The following is a 23,393-nucleotide window of genomic DNA, read 5'->3' as shown; positions in this document are numbered from 1 at the left end:
CTCTACATTCATTTTTTTACTCACAATGTAAACTCCACCGAAGCTGGGAGAATTATTGACAACCAATACTGAGGCAATCCAAGGCCAGACCTTGACCTATTGATTTCCCCAAGATTGCACAGGACGTATGCAGTTCATTGCAGAATACAGTCTTTGTTTGTTTTGTTTATTACTCAATATATAACCATGTGGAATAAAGGACACCGCCGAGCTGCAGAAACGCCTGAGGATTTCTCTTTAATTGAAATCAGGATTGGGAACATCCTCGCAAATCAAGAGCAGTCAGCCTTTGAGAAAATTCACTGCTTTTGCAAAGTTTACTTCCAAATGGGATTTAGCTTTAACTCTTTGTCTCTCACATCAGCTCAGCTACATAACTTTTAATGATTTCTCTGAAGTGACTACGTGCTGCTCAGTAGTCTGGAAACTTCCATACACAACAGATGCTGAGCAGGACTTTAGTTTATACTAAACCTGTGAACAGTATTTAATAAAAATCGAGCATATGTAATTATTAGAGATATTCCTGATATCTGTCAAAATCTGTATTTTTAAAAAAGCATCTCCAGATGCTCTTCAAAATCCTTTTAAAAGGATTTTGATTCAGTCCATTAGGAACTTACAGGCTCTCCTTGTAGAACTACGACCTAGATCTGAATTTTACTTAAGTTTCACAGTGCTTTAGATTAACTTTAGTTCAGAGCCCTCTAATTGCAATGCAGAGAGCAGTGCAGAGAGCCCTTAACTCCATCAGCAGTCTGGCTCCAGCTCCAGCCCCCTCTGAGAGCGCCCCCGCCCCTGATAAATGGGTGCCAAGCCCCAGTGAGCAGAAGGAACATCTCAGCTCTGATGTACTAATTAAAGTCCCCTCGTTTCCCACACTGGAGCTCCCTGTGTGTTATGAAACAGCCAAACAAGAGTGTTCCTGCTTAGCTAAAGATTTCACAACGGGACTTTCCTTCTTCAGCTGTAATTTTCCAAACTCCCATTTCCAGAGGCTCTCATTTCAGGGCGTTTATTGGATTGAGATGTCTCATAATTATAACAAAAGGGTTCATCCCTCCAGCCTGTTGTGAATGGGCAGCAGCAGGCTGCAAAAGGATCAGGATATGAAGATTAATGCAACAAACTTGAATTCTTTTGCTTCCTCCCTCCAGTAACACGTGTGGGTGGCTGTGTGTGTGTGTGTGTGTGTGTGTGTGTGTGCGCGCGCGTGTGAGTGCCTGGGAAGGAAAAGAAAGGGCTCCTATGCTCTGGGATAATAGCAATGCTGCTGAAGAGGAAAAAGGGAAACACTGTTTATCCCTAGCAGAGACATAATTGATCTGTAGTCTGCACACAACTGGTCTCAAAGCAGCCAGCAGCCACATGGAAGGGACTGTAGCTACCCAGAGCCCAAACGAGCCTGTCAAACAAAGGCTTTATGGGGACACCAGGGAGAACAAAAGTGGCACATTTCATTCCTTCATAATAAATCTTCCATCTTTATTGTGCAGAGATGTTTTGCTCCTGGGTGTGCCGTGTTTCAGAGCAGGACCTGCCCCTGCCACCCCACCCCCCCGAAATGCTTGACGTTGACCCAGAGCCTGAGCTGTGTGGCTTCATGGGGTTTATTTCTGCCGTGCACAGCCAGGCCCAGCTGTTCTCTGCATCCTCAGACAGCTCCTGGGCTCCAGCTCTATCACTCTCTATTTTATGTGTGCTAAAGGTAATAAAATAACCATTTCTAAATTTAACTAGCATTACATAATGCAGCTATTTATTATGTAAAGCTGCTGCTTACAATGCCCGGAATATTGATCACTACAAAAAATGCAATTCAGCTACAGCTCGTTTAAATTAATGTTACTGTTTCCCTTTCTTTTTGTTTAAAGGATAAATCAAAGATCTAATTTGTCCTCATGAATTCAGCCCTGCAAAGCACACGAGGCACCTTGCTGTCACTCAGGCTCATGTGCAGCTCTCAGCTCAGAATTTGGTAGAGAATATGCCAGGATGACAATTTGTTCATTATCAAACCACTGGAAAAGGCAAATAAAGCACACTAACCTGCATACTAACCTGATTCATTTCAAATCAGGTATTTTTTTTTCTTTTCTCAGCTATAAAGAAGCATTGGCAACCACTTAAGAATTCCAGCATTATGACTGTATATCATCATTATCACCTACAGGAGATCATGAATAGGTATTTTCTTACAATAGCACACGAAGCCAGAGAAAATGAAAGATATTTTCCTATTCTTTAGGCCTTTTGGGGGTAGAAAGAGGGATGGGAAAAGAGAATTAAATATTAACAGAGTGAACAGATCACTAAGAAAAAACAATTAAATAGCACAGCATCCATTCAACAGTAACTCCAAATCATGATGCAACCACAGAGCATGGGGTGACATTCTAATCATGGATTAAAGGACTGATTTGTGTCTCATGAGTATTCATGGGCAAAACCTGATACGTGCAAACTGATCTCGGGGAAATATGTTTTGTGGGAAACATGAGGTTACACCAGTGTCTGAGCAAAATGATGATGCCTTTTCCTGACTGTGCCTTAGGGACAAAGGAAATATTTACCTTTTTATCCCTATTTTCTTCTTTTTTTTTCCCATGGAGTTGCTTTCCTCCTCGCTGCAGAATGAGACACAGGGTTTTTCCCATCTACCTGTACAAATACAGGCAATCATAAAATGCCACTCCTGCCATTTGGTGTCGTCCAGAACACCAAAGATTAGGAGGAACCATGGAGCATGTCACTGTGGGCAGTATTCCTCTAATGGCATCCATGAGCCAGCATTTCCAAAGATGAATCACTCCTACAAACTGAGAAGGAGATGGTGTAAATCCAGCCCACAGCAGTTGAGCTGTAAGCCATTGCACATGGCTGATCCACGGGGAAGAGACCTTGGGACAGAAAACTGGAAAATGTCCTCACCCAGAGGGAGCACCTTTTTTGCACCATTAGAGTGGGCTGGCTTGGCTTCAATGCAAAAGTTGCTGTTAGTCACAATCTTACATGAATTCTTTTCTTCCAGTTACCATCATCTCAGGACACAATACAATTAAATAAACTAATAGGCCAAATAATGGGCTCCTAGAGAAATTTCCCTTCTCTAGGAGAAGACCAGAGAAGACCTCAATGAGTCTCACACTGAGAAAAGTTCATCTCTAGTGGTGTCTGAATACCAGCTACTGCCACATAGGTAGAGAGATGTATGCTTTGTGCAAAAGACCTGGGAAATGATCCTTTTCAATATTTTCCACTAAACAACTACTCCAAAACATTGAGGAAGCCATGCATGACTTCAGTGCACTGAGGAGGCTTTGCTGGGTATCCTAAGGCATCTGACTTACGTAGCTGTAGCCCTGGTATATCAGACTGGTTTCCTTTCCCTATTTTACAGTTTGGAAAGTCCCTGATTTCTCCATCCACATCCTCATCTGCTATCAATCATCAATGTCAGTGCAGGACTGTTTGTTAATACTGAGATCACTCTTCTCACTCAGCCTCTGAGCAGTTGTCTTCTTTTCAGCACAGTAAAAAATCCAGCAGCTAAGGCAGTACATTTTTATAATCTTAATGGAGCTCATACTTTAAAGGAACTTAAAGGAACTTAAGAGTGGGAAAGCCCCTGTGGAAAATCCAGTGTTTTCATATGCAAGTCAGGTTTTTGGTTGTGTATTAACTACTGTTATTTTCAGTAGCCAGTGTTTCATTTCTGTTCAGAAGCAAATGCAAGAAAGCAAGTGAGCAATTTATAATGAAATAATCAATGCTGGTGGTGAATTCGCTGGTGCCTGTGCACTTAGCTTTGCCTATGATAAGAAATTTCTCTTGGGGGCAGCATTTCTTACAGAGATGGATGGATTTATTTTCTGTCTTCAAAATGTTTACCAGCACATCCAGATTTCCTTCTCCAGCCATACTGCTGGGTGCGGGGCCAAGAGCTCCACACACTAATGCCAGCAGGGGAGAACAGAGGCTTCTTGAGGTGGAACAGCAACCCAAAGGCAAGCCACCATCCCCTTCCCTTCCCCTGAAATTCCCCACTTAGCAGCTTCAGTGGGGCACTCCATGAGAAACTTGCTGTTCACCCAACCAACCTGCCATGGGATTTAGGAGCCCCTGATCCCCAGGGTGGGCTTCGTGGGAGCACCAAAGCACAGGCTGCCTGCACCAAGCACCAGGGATCACTAATGCTGGGGACTCTCTGGAGCCCCATTCCCACAGTAAGATGAAGCACATGGAGCTGACTTCAGGCTGCTGAGAGCCCTAAGTCACTTAATGTCTGCCCACGCAGCTCTGGCCCTGCCCTAAGCCTCTGAAGGGTTTGTTTTACTGGTGTGGGACAGGTCTGCGGGTGAGTGTGTGGGCTGGGGGTCAAGCCAAGGTGACAGAGAAAACACAGCTCAGTCATGCTCTGTATAGGTCACACATGGGAAGCTGCCCCACAAAAATGCCAAGAGGTTACAGAGCTATAAATGTTTAATTGGATTTCTCCACATCAGTCCCTGCAAGGAGGATGGGAGAAGCAGATGCAGGGTCTGCTCTGATGCTCAGGGCCACGGGCTCTCAAATCCTGTGGGTTTCTCAGGAGCACGTGGCCAAACTAGGTGAAAATGTAGCCAAGGATGGCTAATTAGGAGCCTGGCTGGGAGCAATCAGTGAGGGTTCGGCTCTCCTGTGAACTAAACCTGAAGAATATGGCTGAGGTTTAATATCTTGGCAGGAAAGTGCTGGTGAGCAAAGGACTGAAGAAACCATGCAGTGCATTGTGAGAGATGAGAGTAAGAGCAGAAGGGTGCTCCTGCAGGGAACAGTCCCAGAAACCTGAACAAATACACTGCACAAAATAAATTGAGGAGCTTTACACCAGTGGAACTTCACATTCCACACTCAGGTGGAATGTCAGGAGTTCAGTATTTATCAACAAAGCTGAGAGGACAGTTGTACTCACAGCTCACTTAACTATGGGAGCTCCAAAACAGATGATTCTGAATGAAGGCAGAGAGAAACCCAGGCCATTTTTGGAAACTGCCCTCTTGTTCTTTCTCTCTTTGAAACTGAGGTGATTGATTTTCACCTTGTTTATGCATCTGTAAATCAGAAGCAAATTTAGCAAAGGCAAGAAGGTGATGTGGGTGTAGTGTGCTGGAATGCCCGAGAACCATCCTTATTGTTATTATTAAGCTGTAACTGTATGTGGCACTAAAAATCAGCCCACCCTGCTGATAAGGGAGTGTTTGGTAACACTACACCTTTGTAACACACCCGAGACTGGTGGGGTTTATGAGCAACCCACAACAGTAAATGCCTGAGCTCCCCCTCTGTTGGGAAGAGCCATGGTTCTTTCTTTCCTGTCACTGTTGTGGCTGAGCCACAAAAACCCCTCTGCTTTCTTCCCTGATATCCAGGTCTAACCTGGGGTATTCCTGTGTCAAGACCAGGAGGCTGAGCTGACTTGCAGAAGCCCCACTGGTGATAATCAAGCATGTAGGTGGGGCTTGCAGACATCCCTGAGTGGGGAAACGACTGGTGAGTAAGACAAAGTGCCAGGCAGGGAGAGATCCCTCATCCTCAGCTTCCTGGGCCACTGTCACCCCGGGGCACAAAACCACCAATGACTTCTTACAGGACGATCCTGTGAGGATTTTAGAAGCAGGGATCAGACCTGACACAACGTGGGTGCTAAAGAGAGGTCATTGTGCAGGCTCTGAGAGTGTTGAGAGCAGACTGCCTTGGCATCATGGCCAATGAAGAGGCCTCATTTTGCCTGTGGTCTGCCTTCACATCCTTCACTTCAAATGCCAGGGTAGTGTTTTCCAGCTGCAATACTCTGCTGGTCGTGGGGGAAGGGAGAACAGGTCCTTATCTTTAGTATCAAAAACAAGAGCTATAGAAACATCATGAAGGGTGTCTAGCCCTCCCCCCTCAGCCTACAGGAGTAAACATCCTCGCTTAGGTGTGCCTTTTACCATATTAATAGCTACTTCCCTTTCCGTAATCACTGGGTTATTGCTCAACAAATTGCAGCAACGTTAATAACCAGTGACCCACAAACTCAGTACAGCATCAAAGGTCGCCGCGTTATCTCACGCAACGAACTTACTTTTGATGAATTGGTACCATTCCCTGGAACATTCTTACAGTAATTTTAAGAGTCATAACATCTTACCATGTGCTGCTTTAACTTTTTGACACGGAGCTAAAAATAGCAAGCGCTGCACAGCCTGGGAGAACAGCTTCAAGTTCAGATCTGAGCTGAAAATCCCCAGTGTTTCAGGCTGTTCGCATGAGCGTTTTGATTTCAACAGACCATAAAGACAAGGTTAAAATGAGAAGTTTGGATATGAGTCCCAAGCAGGAAGGGGACAGGTACAAAAAATGCTTACCTGACTTCATCTGATTTCTATTTAGAGAATCATAGCATCAAAAGCTGGCAACTGATCTGCAGGCAGAGGCCAGCTCAAAATGATCAGTGATCATAAGCAGATGCTGCTGAGGCTTTGGTTGCTGTGCTGTTTGCTGCCTTGGCCACGTCGCCACACGGGCGTCGTTGCCCATCTTGGGTCTTGCTCACCCACTACACAACATGTAACCCTGCTCACTACTGCTCACTGGCCTCACAGGGCAGAAAAGGCACAGGGATTGGTGGGGTTTTGCCAAGTGCTTTGAGACCCCTGAGTGGAAGGTGCCATTACAATTGGCATTGACTGTGGTGATTTGCTGGTTCTCTCCTAGCTCAGCATCCTGCTGGGAAGGCAGGCACTGGGGGAAGTCTTGAGCTCAGAGGGCAGATGTGTGCCAGAAGCCCCAACAAACGAGGGACAGTGTGAGCTCTGCATCCTGTGACCCTACAGGAGGCCAAGCCAGCATTCACAGCCCACTCCATGGCCCTTCCTGCACTGCCTGGGTACAGGAGAGGATCCCTGTGCTTTCGGTGTACCTCATTCTGAGAAAACATGGAAGCTTGGACTGTTTCTGTATTGTGCTTCCATAACGCCCCTCTGCCACACGCCTGCTGTTCCTTGATCTGCCCTGGCTGATCTCACACCCTGGGCTGCTCCAGCCCCTGGGATGCAGGGTGGTTGCACTGGAAGCAGTGAGGAGGTGGCTCTGCCTTGTTTATGTTTGGAGCATGCCTGCCTGCTCACAATCCTGTGGGCTGTTCCGGCTATCAGGCACTGCTCCGCTCTGCTGGCAGCTCCCGCATCTTGGGCTTGCAGCGGGCGATGCAATGCCTTAGGTAATCCAGTGTGGGAAGGGTGAGCACCCTGCCATTTACTGGTTATTTATACACCCAGAGTGGCTTTCTCTGCCTGCCTAGCTCCTTTATTTTTAAAGGGGAATGTGAACATTCAAAGGATGTTTTTGAAACTGTTGTCTCTCCCCTCACCTGGATGCAGCCAAGGGAGTTCTCTGCTGTAGCTCCCACCAAACTTCCAAGAAATATTGCCATGTTAAAGTAGCCATGAGGCAGCACCCCTGCCACTGGGATTGAGGTGAGGGGAAGATGGGGACAAAGATGATGACATGGCTACAGAGGTGCAAGGCAGCCCAGAGAGGGGAGAGTAGCCTTTTCCCAAGTTTTTAAGGGCAAGCCTGGAATATCCTTTCACTAAGACTTAAAGGCACATTTTGAGGCTGTGCATGCTGTGAAGCGAGGTGGATGGGTGCAGATGGGATTCCTTGGGTTTGGACTGGCAGGTGGATAGGTGCAGATGGGATTCCTTGGGTTTGGACTGGAGCAGCCTGCCTGCTGCTCCGTACGTCTTGCCATCCGCTGTTAGATGTGATCTGTGCAGGCACTGTGGATCCCACTTGCTAAATCCTGGGCAACCTCACATGTGATGTTTTGGGGTAATTCAATCCAAGCCTGTGTTGTGTTTGCTGCACTGTAGACAGGAAGGAAGATTGTCATGACAGAGTCGTCTTCTTCTCCTACCCATCTGTCCACTCTTCCTTTCATAACAGGGATTTCTTGTGCCATTTCCCTCATGGACTGTTCCCACACAAACACCACAGGGGAAACAACAGCAGAGTGAAGTGTAGCACTGCCCTGCTTCCGTGGTTGGATATGGTTTAGGTAACCAGGCTGCTCTTTTTTTCCACGGGAGGCTCCTTGGCAAAGCCAACAAAATAAGAGGAAAACGTTTTGCACTTGCAGTGTGTTTTGTGCCAGGAGCTCTCAGCGCTGTACCCACAACAATGAACCAGCCTCGCAATGCTCCTTTGGGGCGGATTAGCACAATCACACACATTTTGGATGGCGATGTTAGAGCCAGTTAAGGTCAAAATCATTCATTCCGGTACGTCCTGCAGCACTATAACTGGATCAGCTCACCAGGGCACCTAATCCATGGGCTGCAGGGCCCTTCCTGACTGCTCACAGCCCCAGCAGGAAGCACAGGATGCTCAGCTGTTCCCTGAAGCTATTGCCAGATGCTGGAAACACCAGGATTCTGCTGGGACTCATGCGGCAGAAAGTGATTATCGGGCTGAGGCGAGGAGCTGGAGAACCTGATAAATTCCCAGTTTCTATTTACTGTTCCCTGAGGACCTATAGAGTGGGGAAAGTGCCCTCCTGGGTGATTTTTCCACCAGCCGTGGGCTGGCTGACAGAGGACCTGTGTGCTGCCAGCGGTGTCTGGGGACATGTCACCAGAGGGCATTGCTGAGACTCGCAGAGCCCAAACTCCGCTGGGATTGCACCAACAATGCCACGGGCACCCTGAAGAGGAGAATTTTGTAGATTTCACCGTTAACACTGTATGGAACCTACAGGCATCATCATAGATATGCCCCAAAACAGCAACAATCCAGACTGTGCAGAGGTTGGGGTTGGCACAGGAGCTGTACAGGCAGTGGAGATTTAGGATACACCGGGTGCTCCTCATCTCCACATGGCCGTTGTCTTTTCACAGTGCTAGCAGCCTAGGAGAAATGAGAATTAAAAAAAAAAAAAAGGAACAAAAATTTAAAAAAAAAGTGAATAAATAAACATGCATCCTCTCAATGTAAATTAAGGCCATATTGCAGGAGAAATTGAATCCAAAGAATGCAAAAAGTCAAACAAACAAACAAGCAAGCAACCAAAGAAAACCAATTATCTTTTGAGGGAGTCAGGAATGAGTAAACAAAACAATGAGTGCCTCTGGCCTCCAGCATCCGCGCACTGGCACTATCACATCTCCCTGGGAGCAAGGCCTGGGCTTCCTCTTGGAGTCACTCCTGCCTCACCATGATGCCCCTGTACCCTGTGGCTTGTTTATCTCAGTTTAAAACAGTTTAATTGTGACACACAGCTTTGCCTGATGGACCTGGCACCAGCATTTTTTGGTTAAAGCCATAGACAAACTCCAGAAAGATGAGGATTTATTTTTTCTATTTTCCTTGTAGCATCCACTTTAGAAGAAATTAATTTCTCCTCCTCCTTGATTGGCCACGCAGTCTTACGAAATCTCCCTGCATCATTTGAAAACCAGCATAGATGGCTGGCCTATTGTGAGAAACCACAGGGAGTTTTTAAGCTGTACAGTAACCAGCTTTAGCTTCGCAGGGATGAAAATAGACAATAGCTAGAGGAAGGGGTTCTGGAGAACTCCAGCTTGCTGTTTCCAATTAGGAAGGGACTTTGGCTCGTTCCATCACTGTAGCGCATCTTTGCGAGCAGCACAATTTGTTCGGGTCCTTGCTCGGGCTCTGCTTCCAAGAAACCTCCCTGCTCAGCCAAGCCCTTCAGTCCTGCAGAAATCAGTGAGGTCCATGCAAACACTCCAAGGGGATCCCAAACTTTCCAGCCTTCCCTGAGCCGGCAGCTCCCAGCCTGCGGGATGGGGAAGGCAGAGGGGTGCTCTGGGTGCCAGTGAACCTTGCACCACCTGCACAGCCTGGAGAGCTCTTGTCTCCTCACACTCTGACCCAAGCTCTGCTGCTTTCAGCACCTTGTTATCCAAACTGCAGCACAGTCTGCCTGACTTCTAATGAACCAGCCCGTGATGAATTTACTATTTACTGTAAATCTCCCAGCCACTTCCTGGCGAATTTTACAGGTTTTAGCCAAGATTATTCACGCTTCTGGCCGAGTACTATCCCACGTCAGTGCGGGTGGAAGGATCTGTCCCTCATTTATTGTCCTTCCTAGTTTATTGTCTTTGTTTTTCTTTCCACAGATTAATTACAAACATCTCACTCTGTGAACTCCCACTGTATGGTGGCTGTGTGATCTCAGCGCCATGAATTATAGATGCCTGACATATCACACCAAACTATTATGATTTTTTTTTCCACAAGCAAGCTATGAATAATGAAAAAGATCTATTAAATTTATAATATTCTCTATCTTTGGTATAGAAACGGAAAGGCAAAGCCTGATGATGCCTTTTATCGCCCTCCCCTCCCTCTACGGGCTTGGGCAGCTCAGACAATGTGAATCTCAATATGGACTCTGTGTATTTAGAAAACAATACTGACGTTGAGATTTCAACCTTGGGGTCCCTCCATCAGTCGCACGAGGGTATCTCACGGCTTTATGCAGATCGCTGGGGATTGTGGCTGGCCCAGGGCCGCTGTGCAAGGGGCTATGGCTCGGCCCCACCACCCGCTCCTGTGCCAGCGGCCTCCTGCCTCCTTTTCTGGCGCATTCTGCAGAAGGATGGAGGTAGACAAGGTGTTCAAATGGAGGGGTGGAGGGACTTTTATACAGGCGGCTGAGACGGGGCCACATGAGAGAACGGTATGGACCCCCAGAGATGAGAACCGTGACCCTCGGCCGCCCCCTCTCAGGGGTTTCCCCTCAGCGGCCCCTCCTCAGCACTTTCCCCCGGGGTCTCCCCTCAGCGGCCTTCCCCTCGGGGGTCTCCTCTCAGCCCTTTCTCCTCAGGGGTCTCCCCTGGGCACCGCCTTTGCCGCCATTTCCCCCCCCCCCCACAGGGGGGTCTCCCCTCAGCCCTTTCCCGCGGGGTCTCCCCCGGACCCCCCCAGGGGCGCGGCCCCGCCCCCTCCCCCCTGCGCGCGGCAGCCCCGCGCGGTGCCCGCGCGCCGCCGGTGACGTCACAGCGCGTTATTGCCCGTGCCCGTGAATGACTGAGCGCCGGGGGGGGGGGGGGAGGGGGGCGGGGAGGCCGCGCGCGCGCGGCGCCCGGCCAGGCGGAAATGGGCGCGCGGGCCGCGGCGGCGGGCGGGGGAGGGGCGGGAGGCAGGTGGGGCCGCGCCCGGCGGCGCCGCGAAATGGCGGCGGGAGGGTCCCGGGGCCGCGGGTTCGGGGCCCGCCGGGTGCGGCGTGCTCAGGGGGAACTGGGCCGGCACCGGCGGGTCCTGAGCAGAGCTCTGGTGTCTGCTGGCGCCGGGGCATGGGGAGCCCCCATCCACGTCCTTATGCACATTCACGTCCCCATCCCTGCCTCTACCCATTGCTGTGTTCATCCCAGTCCTTGCCCTCATCCCCATCCACATCAACATCCTTGTCCCCATTCCTGTTTCGGCTCCTCGGTGCCTGCTGGGGGTGACAAAGTGGGGCCGGTGGCTGGTGTCACACACTGAGGCTCTCGGCAGCCGCAGGTGGCCCCTCAGGGCGCTGTGGCCGGGTATTTGGCCTCCCCACAGCTTCCCTTGCCCTATTCCTGCCTTGGCCATCAGTGCTGGCCCAGCTGCACCACGGACTGTTTCTGTCACCGTGACAGCGTCAATCCTGCCCTGCTCCACCTGGGCTCAGTGACAAGGCCATTGTCCCTCGCTTGCCCCACTGCTCACCTGCCGTGTCCCTGCACAAGGCCCTGCCTGGGTCCCGCTCTCCTGGCCGGTGCAGTGTGCCTGCACCGTCTCATTCGGGATCAAACGGAGCCTACCACCTGCTTTTTCAGTGTTCAAACAAGCCACTTTAAGCTTTCTCATGTGTTTCCAACTTGGCTGTGCCACGAGGATCAGGATTTATGGCAGCGGGAGGCAGCTGGGGTGCCGCGGGCCCTGGCTCCGTCAGGCACGGCTGGATCCCTGTGTCTGGAGCTGAGGCTTCCCCCCACCCCAAACCCACAGGATATTAATTCCTCGGGCCATTCGGATCACCCAGAGCTTCCCCATGGACTCCAGGATTCGACACAGGGTGGGAATCACCTGCCCCAGGTGCAATTTCCTCCATTGGTTTGGTGCAAACTGAGGGAGAAGATGATGGCACTTAATTTTATTTATGGGGTCAGGTATCTGCTAACAGCAGAGAAGTTTAATCTCTAGGATACAAAAACACTGCAGAAGCAAATGCCCCAGTGCATTTCAGTGCACACACTGGGTGATTAAAGCCCAGACTGTAATTTGCCACCTGAAAGCTGGATAAAGCACAGGGAAAAAAGTCTGTGGCGTAGCTGAATCCTCTTGTTCATGCCCAACAGGAAGGTAAGGGCTTTACTGGAGCATCCCGTGTGTGATACCTCTGGGAGCTGCTGGAGCCAAACAAGACGGACACAACAAATGCCTTCTGGATATAATCGTTCCCAGGCACAGCAGAAGGGAAGGAAGACTTTTATAAACAATTATCCATGCAAGCTGCAAGAGTAGCATTTGCAGTAGCTCTCCAGGGCCCTGATAATACTCCCTGAGACATGCTGAGATGGATAGGATTTATAAACCGTGGATGGGTATTTCCTACATTGCATCTCTCCTGGCAGTATTATCCCATGAAGCTCTCTGCAGAAGACATATATGTTCATGAAAACATTTTATAGCCCTGTTGTGCTGGGATTAATATCAGATACGCAAGTCCAGACCACGTGTACTTTGTTCTTCCCAACGCATTTCCAAGTCTGCAAATAGAAAAGAGTCCAAAGGAGCAGATGATTATTAACTAATATTCTTGAAACTTCGTGCAATTTTGGCATTTCATACACAGTTTTCTTAATAATTTACAGGCATGCATTTCTTCAAAAGCAGACTTATGTGTGTGTCCAAAGACAAAGTGTCTCAATCTAGAGATGTTTAGACAGAAATTATATTATAATTTCTTTATGTAAATAATTATATTTCTTTGTGTACAATTTGGGAACCACCCAGCACAACACAGCATAGGGAACTTGCTGGACAGCTCAGCCTCGTCACTGGAGGGAATTGGAGGAGATGTGACATTCAGGGCAGGTTAGAAACCCATCTGCCCTTGTGGGCCCAGGCTGTGGGGAGGGAGTTGCCAACACAAGATACCAGCCCCAGCTGTAACTGCTGGCACCAAGAGAGTCCGGGGTGTTTGGACTCTCAATTTTGAGGCAACCACTCTGTGATAACAGCCCGTTTTGTGGAAAATGCCAGGATTTTTAAATTAGTATTATATATGAACCACCCAAGGTAGGGGGATTTGAACTAGGTGATCTTTAAGGTCCCTTCCAACCTGAACCTTTCTAAGGCTGTGGTGTCAGAAGTTTCCTTAGCAGAAAAAAGTCACTGAGTCATCTTTCTGAGGCTCATATGGACCCAGCTGGATTTACACCACTGTGGGAACGAGCAGGGCCATCTCCAGAAATCCAATGCTCTCTCTGAGAGGAAGAGAATGAGAGAATGTTGCTGCCTGGCAAAATTATCCACGCACACAGAACTTCATGTGGAGCAAGTTTCAGGATGGGTTTAGCACAGGCAACCCTTCTCCCTTCAACGTGGACATGAAATCTCACACACCTTGAACATTCCCCATCACCTCCTGCTCTGAGCTCCACCACTGTGTGCCCAGAATATTCCACGGTCACCAGTGTGCTTGGAGCCTTTCTGTCTGCCCATGGGAGCATGTGGTACCTGCAGGGCATTGGTATTTGAGACATCCCAGGATGCAGGAGCTGCTCCTGTGCTGCCTGCAGCCCCCTTGCCAGTCAGGAGTGGTCAGATGGGCACCATGCAGGGACCCTTGTGCCAGGAGAACTGAACATGTTGTGCTGAAGACCTTTTGTTTTACATTAGGCTTATAATTTTAGGGCTAATGTTTGGTTTGGAAGCTCGAAGCCGTGCCCGAGCCCACAGCTGCCAGCTCTAGAGCAGGCAGTGGTGTAATAGCCATTTAATTCCCCTGTACTGTAATCTGATGGTGGGATATGCTCCCAGGCTGCTTTGAGGTCTGACTGGGGAACGAAATCAATCACAGAACACCCGTTACAACGAAAGCGCTGTTGGTGTCAATTACCTAAACTCTGCGAACGTAACTCTTCTAATTTCCTGTTAAATCAGTAATGTTACCAATCTCAGTCTATTATTTTAATTAGGACTGTGACTGCAGTTGCTAGGAGCCGAGCGAGCGCAGACAAATGCGAATGTGTAATTAGTCCCACAAACGAGTGGCAAGTTGAATGTGTCAACATCCTGGACGGTTACAACACGGGGTGCAGCGGGAGGCCAGGCGATTTGGGACGGATCCTGATCTCACTGGCCTCAGCGCCAGCCCAGCAGGCTCCGCAGAGGTCAGCAATACCCCGGACATCAGCTGGGCTCAGGGAATCCAGATCTGGCCCCTGGTCATCGCAGCTTCTTGGAGCTTCACCCAGGGTTATTTTTAAGATGTCTGATGTCCCACCTTCTTTGATTGACTTTTTTTTTTCTTCTTGCTGTAACGCCTCCTCGGAGCCAATTATCCTGCAGTGAGCACTGCAGTCAGGTTAGCTGAACGTGGGTGTTCCCAGCGCCAGCCGGCATCGGATTCCAGCCCTCCCAGGGGACCGGAGCTCCTAGGGTGGGTATGGAAGTGCTTGGCTCCTTCCTCTCCCTTCCTAGCTGTGAAAGAAACCTCTCAGCTTCTGTCACATCTGACTGCCTCACGCATCCCCAAAACAGCCGCGCTTTGACAAGGGAGGCAGGCGTTCCGACAGCAGAGCAGCGCTAGCTACCAACCTCACCAGAAAACACAAGCTGAGGACAGAACCCCTGGCTAAATATAGAGCCCAGCTGGGAGAGAAAACAATGTGGCACTGCAGATCCATCAAAATTAAGAATGAAAATGTGAAGGCGCTGCTCACTGACGACCCCCGGCTGCTCCCAGCGAGCGCCGTGTGCCCAGAGGTCCAGCCCGCCGCCAGTATCCAGCATGGAATGGCACAGGAGGGAGAGCACTGCTTTTATTAGCACTTGGCCATCAGTCAGCAGTCCACACTCCACAAATAAATGAACGGGCTGGGTGCATGTCATCCCAGTTCACGTGTTACAGAAATAACGCTGGACTGGAACCAGAGTTAACACAGCTGAGGTTTGGGATGTGGCTGATTTGGAGAGAGGGCAGATGGCAGGGGCTCGCTGGGCTATACCTGCTCTTGGAGGCAGACCTGATTTACAGCTCCATCCATCTTCTACACTCTAATTTCCCTGCTTTAGCAGGTCACTCTCCTGCTTCACATGGTACTTCTTTCAGAACAAATAGACTAGGAAGAAGTCAAGGGTTTGGTGTATATTGGATGGACTGATTTGGTCACCTTTCCAAGAAAAAAACAGTATAGAAATAGTATGAAAAAATTGAGCAAACCCCGAGGATGTTGTGTGCAGGTTATAGCCAGGGGACCTGAGGACCAGGCAGTGATGCTGTGCCAGCATGAGCACTGCAATGCCTTCAGTCCTGGTACCTCATCTGGGTCTGGCTGTGGCTTCATGCATCACTCATGCCTTGTGTTGGATTGGATTTTTCGTCCTGTCTCGTGACATTCAAACAGAGGTCAGGCCCTGTTACTTGCTGCATTAAGCTTTGAGCCCAGTTCCCCAGTGATGGAGCCTCTGCCATCAAGATCCCTGCCTGCAAGAGCTGCTGTGACCTTGCAGAAGGTGCCTGACCTGCCCTTGTTTTTTTCCTACTTACTTTCCTTTAGTCCTTCTGGAAGCAGCTTTAACCAAAGCCACATTGCATGTGTGTTTTATAACAACAATCCACTGTTACTCTCACTGGTGGGTTTTCCTGTCCCACCATGTGTCCTTGCAGCAGAAATGCCAGTATCCCTCCCAGGACAGAGCCAAGGCTCACCAGTCCTGATGGTTGGGTGCCTGCTCCATCCCTGAGAGAGCCCTGGGCAGGGTGGCTGTCTCCTCTGAGTTGTTGCAGGTCAGTGCACTCATCTGAAGAGCCCAGGGGCTGGCAGAGCTCCGTGCTGCCTCCACACCCTTTGAGATGCCTGTTTTGTGCAGGAAACAGGGAGAATTGCCATCCTCACACCCTTGTGTCCTGAAGGCGTGGGAGTCACAGCTGGCGGGATGCTGCAGCACCCCTCGTGCTCTGTGGGTCCTCACTGCAGCTTTCTGCAGGAAGGGAGGTATAAACCACCTGTACCACCCCAGCTGCAGGCTGGCCAGGCAGGTTCCTCATGCCACCACGCAGCCCTCTGAGGTGAGCCCCTTGATTAAAGTCTGTGTGATGTCACAGATGTGCACAGATACCCTTAGCCGTAGGATTGTGCAACTGGCTGGTAATGTGCATGTTAATAAGGCTATTAAGGTTTACAAATATTCTGCTCTTCCTTACAGTTTATAATTTAATTAATTGCCAGTTAATTGTCTTATTTTCCCCCTGTGATTGATGTCGGTGAGTGGGATTAGGCAGCATCAGATGACAGAGGAAGGAGGAATGAATGCAGCTTCCTATGATGGTGTGAGAGGAGATGTTTTTATGGACAAATCCTTTCTGACATGGATGAATACTTCAATGAGATATCACAGAGTATCAGCTCAATACATATTGTAATGGGATCATTAGTGGAGGTACCAGCTGTGTGAGGTTTGTATTCACAAGCCACGAGTAAGTAACGTGGAAATATTGGCTCCTTGGAAATGTTTGCCAAGCATAAATCTTTCCTGTTTTTACTGAGCTGGTGCTCAGTTTACATAAACTGGGAAATAATTCTTTAAGGCTTGTGGGACTGCTCCAGCTACCCCTGAAGTCAGTCACGGCGGGGCAGCTTTGGTGAAGGAAGGGAATCTAAATGCAGCCCTGCTGGGCAATATTTTTCCATAGGGAAAAATTAAAGAGGAGGATTTGAGGAGGGTCTCCCACCAGGGTGTGCAAGCCAGGCTGTGGTTCCATCCCTAAAACAAAAGGCGTCTTTACTTGTGAGCAGGGAGGGGGGGATGGCTGAGCAGACACGGCATCTTCTTCTCTCCAGGATTTTGAGTCTCTCACCAGGCTTGTTCGCACCCTGCCCACCCCCGAATGCCTGTTTGATGGACAGGTCTGTGCATCACAGACGTGCTGGGAATATCATCCTTCAGGATCCCGTTGTGCCTGCAGACACAGGCAATGTGCAGCCACGAGGGCCAAGTGGGTCACTGAGCTCAGGGTGATTCTCAACCTGGAGATGGTGCAGAAGGGACTTCAGGACTTTTGCCTTCCCCGAGTCTCTCTGGGTGACCCAAGGCAGCCAGCTCTGTGGGGGAATGGCATTCCTTTAGCTCCCAAGGCCTGCAGCAGAGCCAAGCAAGGGGATCTGGGGTAAACAAAAACTCAGGCGACTTTTGACCAGACTTTGATCGCATTTCAGCAGAATAAACCTGGAGTGATTCCAGTGGCTTTGGTGTGAGTGGGATCAGGCTATGAAACTGGGCTGCATGGCAGAAGGCTGAATGTTCCTGCTGGGGTGGGTGTGCAGTGTGGTTGAACCCCTGCTCAAATCGGCACAAACTAACGAGGTCATTTCTGAGGCTGCAATCAGAACACGGAGCCGGCCAAACCACATCTGTCTCCTTTAATTCATTCCTTCCATTTTGGGGACTTAGCCTTTAGGAGCAGCTATCGGTGATTACATAAAAGAGATTAGCCAACAGTTCTGCATAAATCAAGGCCAGTGCAAGATGTGTCCTGAGTGCATTGCGAAACCTGGGGCTGGTGGAGGACAAGTTCCTCCTCTCGGGGAGAGAGGCTCTGCAGCACGGGGCCGAGGGCAAAACCTTCCTGCCTCTCAAAAGGGCCCTTCAGACAAAACCCTCTCCAAGCAGAGATGGGCACAGGGGGCATGGTCTGCCCTGGGGTTGTCTGGTGTGGATTTTTTCACCAAAGGATATTTTCTATCCAAGGTACACGATGGAAACAATGAAAGAAAGGAAAGGGCTAGAGAACCTTATTGTAAACCAGATCCCCATGTGTGAATGCAAATAAATCTTGCTGCTGAAGGAAAAGCCAAACCAGAATGTGTTACATTTAGTCTTTTAGCACAGTTGCTAAGAAAATATCTTGATTCGAACACTGTTGGATGACTCAACAAATCTTTTTTTTCTGGGTTTATTTTTTTTTTCCATTTTGAGGCAATTTCATCATTTTCCCCCCTGTTTGTTTGTCTGTTAACATGCAGGGTGAGGTTGTCCCAAGGTCAGGGAATTGGAATTTCCCTTCCATTGTTGTCTTACTGCTCCTCTCCTTTTTTCTTGGTTTTTTTTGCTGCAGGTCACAGCAGATCTATGGTGAGGTTGGTGGGGGAAGGCTCAGCCCTTCTCTCCCACTCTATCTGCCCTGGACAGTGCCAGTCCCTTGACAGGAGAGCACCTGGCTGGGCACTGTCCTTCCACCTCATCATCAATGTGTCTGCATCACAGCTTCCCTCCTGAGCTTTTAGGGAAAAATTACCAAAAGCAGTCTTGAGGTTTTGATGTCTTCATTTTTGGGGAACTGAACATGAGACGCAGCAGCTGAGTTTCAACAGAGCTGAACACCAGCAGCTCCCGTTACTGGCTGAGCACTCATCACTGCTTGAAATCAGGCTTGGAGTGTCTTTAATGGTATTTATTTTTTAGAGAAGAATTGTGCATCAAACCTGAGCAAAACCTGGGAGAAATCAAAGAAAAGGGGATTTACACTCCCCTAGTAGGAAACTGAAACAATGTGCAATTTAAGATCTGCCACTTAAATGTATGTTGGCTCCTCATGATGAAACCACCTACCCAAAGGCATTTAGAATTATTTTTTAAAAAGCACAAAAATGCTTATTTCCTGTTGAAATGTTCAGGAAACACATGCCCAGGAATAGAGCTGAAAATGAAGCTGGTTATCTTTCTTCATCCTTTGATCTCTAACATCTTTCAAAATCTGGCCTCCAAGTACTGTGCCTGAGGATGCACGAAATCAAGGGCTGAATCTTTATCTCCTCCACTCGATCGTCTCTGCACTGCAATTCACAGCACAGACACACTGCTCCTCAGGACTAGCCCTGGCTGAGGCAGTCAACAAGACTAATCCCAGAAATAAAGGTCATGGATGGGAATTCATAAATGCCCTGCACAGGGGCTCTCCTTGTTTCCTCCCATCCGGGTCGCAGCTGCATTTGTCCTGTGATTCTCCCAGATGTGTGGTGAATTTAAAGATCTATCCCAGTCCTTGACCTACATGGAGGAGCACGGAGCCAGTCATTTCTGAACCAACAGCCACAGAGAACCTGAGGCCTTTTCATGCTGGAAATAACCATGGGGAGGAAGGAGAGTGCCTACAGACAGCAACTGCCTCTGTAGTGAAGGGAAGTCTGAAGTTTCCCCTCTGCTTTTTCGTGCATAACAGCATCTGTATGCCTCATTTCCATCTTCACAGCTCCTGTAATTTACATAATGAACATTTGCAAAGCCTGAGATCTGGGTTCACTTTGTACCACATTTACTGTAGATGACCTTCAGCAAATCATCAGAAAAGTTTCCCAGGCAATTTTCCCAAAGGGTGTGAATGTGAAACCCAAGATCATCAGGGAAGGAGGAAAGGGGAATGAAAGCAGATTTCTGAGATATCTGTCATTCAAAGATATGTTTTCGCTTCTACAGCAGAACAAAAATATCTGAATTTAAAAAGAAGGGAGTTTTGTCTTTGAAGCAGGTGTTGATATCAGGTCCCTCAATAAAGTGACTTTAATAGTCTGCAGAACGACTATTTCCTTGATAAAAATGCATTTGAAAAAATATTAAGCAGAGGGGGAAAAAAACTCTCAGAGAGACAATTTTATTTGCATTCCTTCATAAGCAATGGCTGTAAAATGAGTTTATCCACTTTGGCCCCCTGATCAGGTAATGAATCTGAAAAAAAAAGTCTGGTGACAAATAACTGGCAATCCAGCAAAGATTCGGGACTGAGGAGGAATTCTGACCTCAAAGGATAGGAATAGGACATCAGGGTGAGAACAAGCAGCTGAAGACACTTATGGCTCCTCTGGAGGTGTCAGCTGCAGCTCTGATTGCACCTCCTGATAGTGCTCCAGCAATCACAAAGTGATAAAGCAGGAACTGACCCATTTTTGCTTCTGACACCCATCCTCAATGAACTGTCCTTTCCAGCCCCAAGTTCCTGCAGAGTTCATCTGACAGAGTCCTGGGAAGCTGCATCTCCAAGATTATATTGAACTTTATGTTGTATTTACATGGGGCAACAGGGAACACACTTTTATAGGTGTTGGTTAGCTTCTAGGTAAGCACAAATCAGGGATCACGTCTTGTCTGAGAAGTGCTTGTGAGTCCACTCTTTGTTTGCTGTTTGGGCACCAACACAGGTTATTGCTCACTGCAGCAATGGAGGATGCTTTGAAAGAAGGAATTCATTTTGTAACTGACTCAGGGCTCCTGTTTGTACAGAAAATGAGCTGAGAGCTGAAATGCAGAGCCTTATTCTGGTGATGAAGAAGGGTTCTCATATCAGCTGTCATAAGACTCTTCAGACAGAATGAATCACAAACCCACCATGATAGGCATGCTGGAAATGCTCACGTAGATAAACCTGACACTGTTCCCGTTGCTGTAGGCCAGGCATATATGAAGTGTTGCTTTACATAATAATCTTGAGAAGGCAAGCAAGCTTTTTAGATTCCTTTATGCTTTGGAAAACAGTGCCCTGTGTGCCCTCCTCTTGGGCAGGTAGGTGTATTTGCACACTGCCAGGTAATTACAACGTGATGGGTATTAGCCTGTATCTTCCTGCCTCTGGTTTGTTGCCAGTGGTTTATCCATATATCCTTTGGGATTGATGTTTCAGCTATAGGGCCACTGTATGAGTGAGAACTGGAATCAGGGTGGATCTTCACCAGCTTGTTTCTTTCAGTGTGGTCTGGCTCTTGGACTCCAGTCACTACCTTGGCCTGCAGGCAGATAATTGTATAATTAAGTATTTGGAAGATGGGCTGCATGTTGCAAACTTTCCACCTTGGGTCCAAAAAGGAAAGGGGGTGGTTCTGAGGGTGGAGAGAAATGCTGCTGTTTGAAGGCCCTGGGAGGGAGCTCTGGTGCTCAGTGCTGCTGTGCCAGGCACAGCAGACAGGGCTGGAAGAGGAGCAGGTCAGCTGAGGTGTCCAGCACCACAGAGCCAAGTGTGGGATCTGTGCTGCTCCCCTAGGCATTGTCCTAAAAGGGTTGAGTCTGCCATAGTCACAGTTCAGGGCTGCTGGACCTTCCTTCTGGATTGGGAGGGCTTTTGCTTGTAGCCTTAAAGAAAGACCATGTGTTTTTTTAAGCACATGCTGGATTGTGAACAAATGGTTAATGTTGCTGCAAGGCAGCCAGGGAAGCTGGCTTAGGAATGTTTCCTCTGTTCAGCCTGCCCTTTTTCTATCTTTCTTTCCTTTTTTTTTTTTTTTTTATGGTACCATATAGTGTTTAATAATTCAATACATACATAATCCAAAATAAACACACTAATTAACCTTTGTTTTGAGAAATTTAATTAGTTAATGCTTAGTCTCTGTTCAGCTTCCAAACAGTTTGGAGTGGGAAAGGTGCCATGGGGAAAGCATGGCAAAATATGTTTAATGCTGAGCACCTTCAATTATTTAAACAGTAACGTGGGCTGGACCAATTAAAAAACAAAGTTGTTATACAGGCATATACATGCTGAAATATCTTGATGTAGAGTTCCCAAACTCCAGCCTTGCTGCAGAATATGTGGTGAAATATATCTCTGCATAAAGCAACTGTATGGAGGAGGGAATCTGGTGGATGAGGAGTGATTCAGCTGCTTGCCAGGAACCCCAGAACTTCCCTTCTGGGCTCAGGGTGCAGCACGGGTAAGGGAAGTGCTAAAGCTGTTGTGGTGGTGACTGCCCATCCTGGCTGGGGGAAGCTGGAGGACAAGTCCTGCCCTGTGTCCCAAATAGATGATGAATTTTTGGAAAGGTCAAATGCTGTGCTCTGACTCACTAGTACAAGTCATCCATGGCCCAAGTGCCTTCCTTCAAAATATGTTACTGTAGGATAATAATTTTAGCCAAATCCTCAAGCTTTAATATTCTTCCCCAGATGAACTGTAAATAAAATTATTTCCTAAGAGCACTTATTTGAGCTTGATTATTAAATACATTGCCAAAATCTGGTCGTTTAATATACTGCCTGCTACTTGAGCTGAAGTATCTGAAAGACAAAGAACGAAGTAAACGAAAAGGAAATCAACATTTTGCTAAATTGCATGTTTTTAAAAATCCTATAATTGAGGCTGCTACTTCATTTCCATTTGTAAAACAGATTGAGTTCCCCTTCCATCTACTAATGGATCTGGTTTATCTCTGATACTAATTGCAGCATTTGCATGGTTTGCACAGGCTGCCGGTGACAGGACGTTGGGTAGGGAAAGTCAAACATCTCCTGCTGAGCTCTGGGCTGTCACTGAGGAGTGATACTTGGCACGGAGCTCTGCTGAACTTCAAGCCCTTGTTCTTTCTCCTATGGCTCCAAAGTCTGGGTCAATCAACCAAAATAAACTTGTTAATTCGTTTTCAGGATTCTGTGCCTCAGGTCTCACTTGAGAAGCAGTGGGAAGGCTCAGGTGATAATAAAGCAACACCAGACAGTCTGGATGTTTAATTAAACTTGTCCATGCTCTCTCTGGCCTAGTGACTGGGCTGGAAATGTCACCAGGACAAAGGCTGCTCAGGAGGTTTCCACGTGGGCGTTCCTGCTGCACAAGGATGTGGGGAGATGTGAGGGGTTGCAGCTCTTTTCTCAATCTGTCAGGTTATTGTTGGGAAGGGAATTATGCTCTGAAGATCTGGGGGAAAAGAAAACAAGTTTGGGCTTCTTTAGATGAATGAGACTTTTCTTGGGCCCTGCTCTAGCAAATCTGTTGGCACACACCTGAATTCAGCCCTTCTGGGTGCTGGGTCTGGTGGAAACATGCCTGGCTCTTAGTTAGCAGCTGTTCAAGAGCTCAAGTGAACACCTTTTACTGCTGAGATGAGGGGGCAAAGCAGCTTTTCAGAGGACTGCACCCAGGAATGTGAGCTGGAGACCTCTGTTCTCCCCTACCTATTGGTCTCTGCAGCCCAGACACTTTTTCTGGGACCCCTGTGCCCAGATCTATGATAAAAGCTTCTGTGAAGTGTTTCAGCCTCCAACATCAGTATCCACACCTGCAGAAACAAGCTGAGGATTCACCCTTTGCTGTCCATCCTTTCATTTTGCATTTACATGCAAAAATGTTTGTATTTTTATTTTTTTAAAGGCACTCTTGAAAGTGA

The 23,393-nt window shown here is 48.1% G+C and overlaps 1 long non-coding RNA gene across 1 annotated transcript; it reads left to right on the top strand.

The window, feature by feature from the left end:
* The first annotated feature begins 11,522 nt into the window (after positions 1 to 11,522).
* LOC135278664 (uncharacterized) lies at positions 11,523 to 22,745 on the top strand. The gene is made up of 2 exons (XR_010346121.1): positions 11,523 to 20,362; positions 20,990 to 22,745. It is a non-coding gene; the product is annotated as an uncharacterized LOC135278664 (long non-coding RNA).
* The last annotated feature ends 648 nt before the right edge of the window (positions 22,746 to 23,393 follow it).

Source organism: Passer domesticus, chromosome 11, assembly GCF_036417665.1.
Source record: "Passer domesticus isolate bPasDom1 chromosome 11, bPasDom1.hap1, whole genome shotgun sequence".
In the NCBI taxonomy this organism is placed as follows: Eukaryota; Metazoa; Chordata; class Aves; order Passeriformes; family Passeridae; genus Passer; species Passer domesticus.
Note: the sequence above shows the minus strand (reverse complement) of the source record. Positions and strands in the feature narration are given on the sequence as shown.